The 5693-nt window shown below is 41.2% G+C and overlaps 1 pseudogene; it reads right to left on the bottom strand.

Moving 5' to 3' along the window:
• Nucleotides 1–3038: 3038 nt before the first annotated feature.
• On the bottom strand, nt 3039–4306 carry LOC140695509 (probable G-protein coupled receptor 160; annotated as a pseudogene).
• Between the last annotated feature and the right edge of the window lie 1387 nt (nt 4307–5693).

Here is a 5693-nt window from a genome sequence, read left to right as displayed (position 1 = left end):
CCTTGCTGGATAAAGTATCCTAGGCTGCATCTTTTTTTCATTCAGGACTTTGAATATATCTTGCCACTCCCTCTGGCCTGTAGTGATTGTGTAGAGAAATCAGCTGAGAGCCCTATGGGGGTTCCCTTGTAACTCACTCTTTGCTTTTCTCTTGCTGCCTTTAGGATCATTTCTTTATCCTTGACTCTGGCCATCTTCATTATGATATGTCTTGGTGTGGGTCTATTTGGGTTCTTCTTGTTTGGGACCCTCTGAGCTTCCTGTACTTCGATATCTGATTCCTTCTTTAAGTTTGGGAAGTTTTCTGTCATGGTTTCTTCCAATACCTTCTCAATCCCCTTTGATCTTTCTTTCCCTTCTGGGACCCCTATTATGCGAAGATTGGCATTCTTTATGTCGTCCCATAGGTCCCTTATGCTATTTTCATTTGTTTATCTTGTAGCTGTTCTGATTGGGTGCTTTCTGTTGTCCTGTCTTCTAGGTCACTTATTCACTCCTCTACATTATCTAGTCTGCTTTGCACGGCCTTTAGATCATTTTTCATTTCAGCCAATGAGTTTACCAATTCTAGTTGGCTCTTCTTTATAGCTTCAATTTGATTTTTGACATATTTTATATTTCTAAACACTATCTCTTCTAGTTCTTTCAGTACTTTGATCACTCCTTTTTTGAAATCTTGATCTAGTAGGCTATCGATGTCTATTTCATTGATCATTCTTCCAGGGGATTTCTCTTGTTCTTTTAATTGGGAATGGTGTGTCTGCTTCTTCATCTAGCTCATACCTCTCTGGCACTGTGGTTTATGGAGTATCAGTTATCTATCGTGGTCCTTGCGGAGTCTATTTATTTATCTATCTAATGCCTATGTAGGAATAACACTTAAAAAAACAGAGAGAGAGAGAGAGAAACAGAATTTTAAAAGAAGGGAGAAAAATGGTTTGAAAACAGTGTATAATGAATAATAGAATAGCAAATTGAAGTAGAATAGGAAATCGGGTTGAGACGTCTTTTAAAAACCTTTAAAAAAGGAGAAAAGAGGGAAAAGGTACATTTGAAACCTGTGTATAATTAATAATAGGACATCAAAACCAAGAGAAATAAAAATGAAATGATGTGGATTTTTTTAAAATAATAATAATAAAAATATTTTTCCAAATTTAAAAGTGATTAAAACTGGGAGTATATATAATTGTTTAAGAAGTAAAAATTAAAAGGGTAATACAAAATAGAACAGGTAAAAGCAGATTTAAAAAAGAAAAAAGAGAAAAAAAGGGGGGGTGGTGTTCTCATGGAGACTGTGTGCTTTTAAGGCAAAGTCTTTCTGTCTTCGTCCTGTTTTGGAAGCTCAGCTTGCTGTTTCCAGAGGCCCTCCGTTGGCGCCTTCATCTGTGCTGCTCCCAGTGCCTGTCGGCAAGCAGATCGTGCCGCCTCCCAACACTGGGTCAGGTGCAGCTCTCCTTTGCTGTGGGCGGGCGGGTCACTGCCCCTCCCGATGCTGCAGTCAGATGTTGCAGACTGGCCAGGTAGGAGGGCGGGTCGCACCCTCTCCCAGCACTTCTGTCAGGTGCAGCGTTCCTGCCGGAAAGGTGGGGGGCTGCCCGCCCTGTCCCGGCGCAGGTCGCTCTGCTGCTCTGTGCCGCTGCGGGCTCAGGGAAAACCAAGAAACAGCCCTGTCCCTGCTCCGGGCCAAAACCCAGCTCCTTGTTTGTCTTGGTGGAGCAAGTTCTCTGAGGGATCAGGACGGAAGGAACCTATCTGCTTCAGGCTGTAGGCAAGTCTCCGTCTTGCCTTTGAGGCTGCCACGTCCTCAGGTGCGGATGCTGGTTTTGGCCCCTCCCCCACCTGGGTGCTCAGTGCCAGAGGATATATACGGCAGCTGTGCCTGAGCCCTGCCTCTCTTCCCCTGTAAACTTCCTGCCGGTTTTCAGAGATGGAAGTATGCACCCTTCCCCCCAGGGCACATCAGCCGTGTTGTTTTATGGAGGGCCCAGATTGTTCTGCCCTGTGCACCCACAGCCACAGCGCACAGCCCCCTGCAGTCCACCAGGGCTGCCTCAGTACAGCTGTCCCCGTCTTCTGCCTCGCTCGGGCAGCCTGGCCCAGGCAGCCTGACCCAGCCCACAGGTTCCAGGCCGCATCTCTGGCTGGGTGTCGCGGGGACCCTCTGTGCCCATTTAACTTAGTTCTGTCAGTCAAGGGCTGCTCTGTACAGATCCGAGCCTTGGAGGCTCCCCCTTAGTCCTATCGGCCTCTCGATTGGAGAGGGGAGACCCAGCAAACGAGCACCAGTCCTCCTTTGCTGTGCCCTCCCCGTTTGACCCATCTGCACTGTTTTGCCTTTTCTTCTTTCTTTTTTCCTTTTCTCCTACCAGATTTTTGGCGTCTTTGTCTTTTGAAGAGGATGATATTCTGTCGGAGTTCCGCAGGTGCTCTGGTTGGCTGAGTGGGTCTGTGGATGTGAGTCTTGGTGTATATGTGGGAGAGGGTGAGCTACAAGCGTCCTTCTACTCCACCATCTTGGCCTCCTCCGGTAATGTCTTTTTCATTTTGGTTTCCACTGATCATTTTTAGTGTCTAGAAATGCAATTTATTTTTTTAACCTTGATAAAAATGTTTATTTAAGGTCATATTTTAAAGTTGGCAGTGAACCTCAGAATTACAGAACAGTTTGCATCCAGCAGCTTTTTGGGTAACAGAAACATCAATATGGCCAAAATATTGACTCTTTTCACGTTTGTGTTAATAACAAATTTACATTTGTAATATACAGTATTACTGAGCAGGTATAAACCCTGGAATCATTTTTGTTCTGTTTATCTTTAAAAATAATTATTTAATAAATAAGAGCATAGCCCCAAAGATACATTCTGAAGAGTTATAAAAATGAGGGGAGGGGAAGCTTCAGTTCCTTTTTTGTCCTGTGTCCTCAGTCATCATTCCTTCCTATTTGTAGAAGTATGACAAAGTATGATTCTTATTGTAGTTGTAAGTTTTGATTAATGACATGACAATATATTAACAAACTAATTTTTCCACTTTTATTGAAATACCAACAGCATATAATAAATTACTTTGGGTATAGGTCTTTCAGTTTGCTCAAGATTGTGAATCATAAATGGAATGAAGCAGCATTTCCATTTGATAAGTGGATCCACAGGTAATGTGATGTCTCTTAAATTAAGCCTGTGGCAATTAAACCAATAAACTTTAGCAATGAGAAATCTACTGAGAAAGTCCAACCAGGGAATGTTCATCTCAGTACAGGCTGGAATATATACTTTAAGTGAAAAGGATGATTACTTGAGTACAAATGGCAACCAAGTACCAAGAAAACAATAGTTTGGGCAGGAATACTTTTTTAGAGCTCACTGTATAGCTAGCAGGATGAAAGGGGAAATATAGGGTAGTCTCACTGATATAGGAAGTTACCCTAATAGCCTGTACCAAGGTAATAACTTCTGACCAAGAGGTTATAAAAGCTATAGATAAAATCATCACCGTGGAAAATGACAGACAGTAACTCTTAATACTGAAGTAGAAAGGATGTTGAAAAGAATAAACATTCTGTGCCTTCAGGCTTTGGCAGACAGCTCGATCCTCTAAACTGTAAACAAGAACTGAAATATAAATTAAAATTACTATGAAGAAATAAAATGATTTTTGATGCTTAAATGGAAGCTTGTGGTTTTAGAGAGATTCAGGTAATAATTTGGACAACTTATCAGGAAAACTGGACAATAGGAAAAGCCAGGAAAAGCTAAAGGAAATAATTTGAGTAAGTAGGCAGATGTGGTATTTAGTAAGCCTATTAACTAAAAGTACAAGACTCCATGATATAGAATATAATGGAAAAGTTTACAAGACATGAAAGATCGATGAATGCTAGTAAAATGTAAAACAAAAAATCTATAAAATTCTGACAGGTGTTTTGTCTTCCCATTTCTAGCATGAGGATATTTAATAATGTGTTCCAAAGTATAATCAAGAATAGCAAACAGCTGACATCTAGGGGCTGGTTGGTTTGATGGACCCGGCACTGAAAAGAGCAGTCCTCTGAAGAAAAACTAGTCATGTTTTTAAATTTCAAAAGGCCTCTTGTAATAATATGATAAAACACTGCTTTCATTTTATTTTTCATCCTCTGCTTTCACCAGTGGGTCTTCCTGATGATGTTATGGTCTATTTCAGTTTCACTGCCTTGAATTATCTTACTCTGAGTCATTTGCACAAGTGTGGAGGAAGGCAGGGCATTTCCTCCTAGCTAGGCTTTCCTCAGCAGGCCAGCCCCACCCGGTCACCTCCCGAGTTCAGAGGGCTGACCCTGTCACCACATCTGGACATCACCTGAGACATGGATGTTCTGGCTGGTGCTCAGTGGCCTGGGTGCTGGGGGCCTGACTACGCCTGCTGTGCTGTGAGGTCACTGCCCCAGCACCACAACCCTGGGTTCCAGGTGACTGCCCCAGGGAGAGGCAGAAAACCCCTGGCAACCTCTTGGATCTGCCCCTTGCACTGAGGGGAGGAGAAAGGAAGGGGTGGCTGGGAGGACATAGAACACGGCCACCTGGGGCCACACTGTGATCCTGCCAAGGCTCTGAGGGTTCTGAGGACTCCCCATCAGGAAGTGTTGGCCTAAGATTTAAAACACAGTTCACTTTTGACAGATGATTTTGCGTCCTCAGACCTGATTTAACTCAATTTTGGTTTTTGCTTTTTGCTTTGGGAGTTTGTGGATTGTTGTTGGTGTTTTTTGTTTGTTTGTTTGTTTGTTTGTTTTTGGTAGCTTTCTTGGTATTTCCTATGGAGACAACGTCATCTGCAGACATGGGCACTTTTATTTCTTCCTTTCCCATCTATATGCTTTTCATTTCTTTTCCTTATCTTACTTATTTTAAGTGCTAGAACTTCCAGTCCCTTTTTGAATAAGAGTGGAGAGTTTGACTGTCCTTTCCTTGTCCCCAGTCTTAGTGGTAAACTTTCAGTCTCTCACTGTTTTAAGCCTGAAGTTAGCTGTAGGTTATTTGTAGACGTTCTTCATCATGTTTAGGGAATTCATCCCTATTCCTAACTTTTCTGAAAATTTTTATCATGACTTGGTTTTGGATTTTGTCCATAGTCTTGTGTGATCCAAGATGTAATCATAGTAATGTTCTTTAGTGTTTGTGGATTACATTCATTTTTGAATGTTGAAACAACACTGCTTACCTGGAAAAACTCTCACTTGTTCATGATGTATAATTTGTTTTTATGCAGTATTGGATTTGGCTTGGTAATATTTTGTAACAATTTTTGTGCCTATGTTCACGAGGCATTTGATACGTAGTGGCTTTTTTTGGTGTTGTCTGTGTCTGCTTTTGGTATAAGTTTAATATTGGCCTCATCAAATGAGTTGGGAAGCTTTTCCTCCTCTTAATTTTTGAAAGAGGTTGTGTAGATTGGTGACTTCTTTAACTGATTCACATAATTTTCTATTTAAATCGTCAGGGCCTGGAAATTTATTTTCAAATGTTTTTATTTCAAATTCAATTCCTTTAATAGTTTTAATACTATTCAGATGTCTATTTATTTAACCTTATTTCAGTTCTGATAATTTTTGATTTTCAAGGAATTGATCCCTTTCTTCTAAATTGTTGGGTTTATGAGCATATAGTTGTTTAGGGTATTCCCATATTATACTTATTAATATCTGCAGA

This window comes from Vicugna pacos, unplaced genomic scaffold (assembly GCF_048564905.1).
Source record: "Vicugna pacos unplaced genomic scaffold, VicPac4 scaffold_273, whole genome shotgun sequence".
Lineage (NCBI taxonomy): Eukaryota > Metazoa > Chordata > Mammalia > Artiodactyla > Camelidae > Vicugna > Vicugna pacos.
The sequence above is the reverse complement of the archived record's forward strand: the minus strand, read 5'-3'. Positions and strand labels throughout refer to the sequence as shown.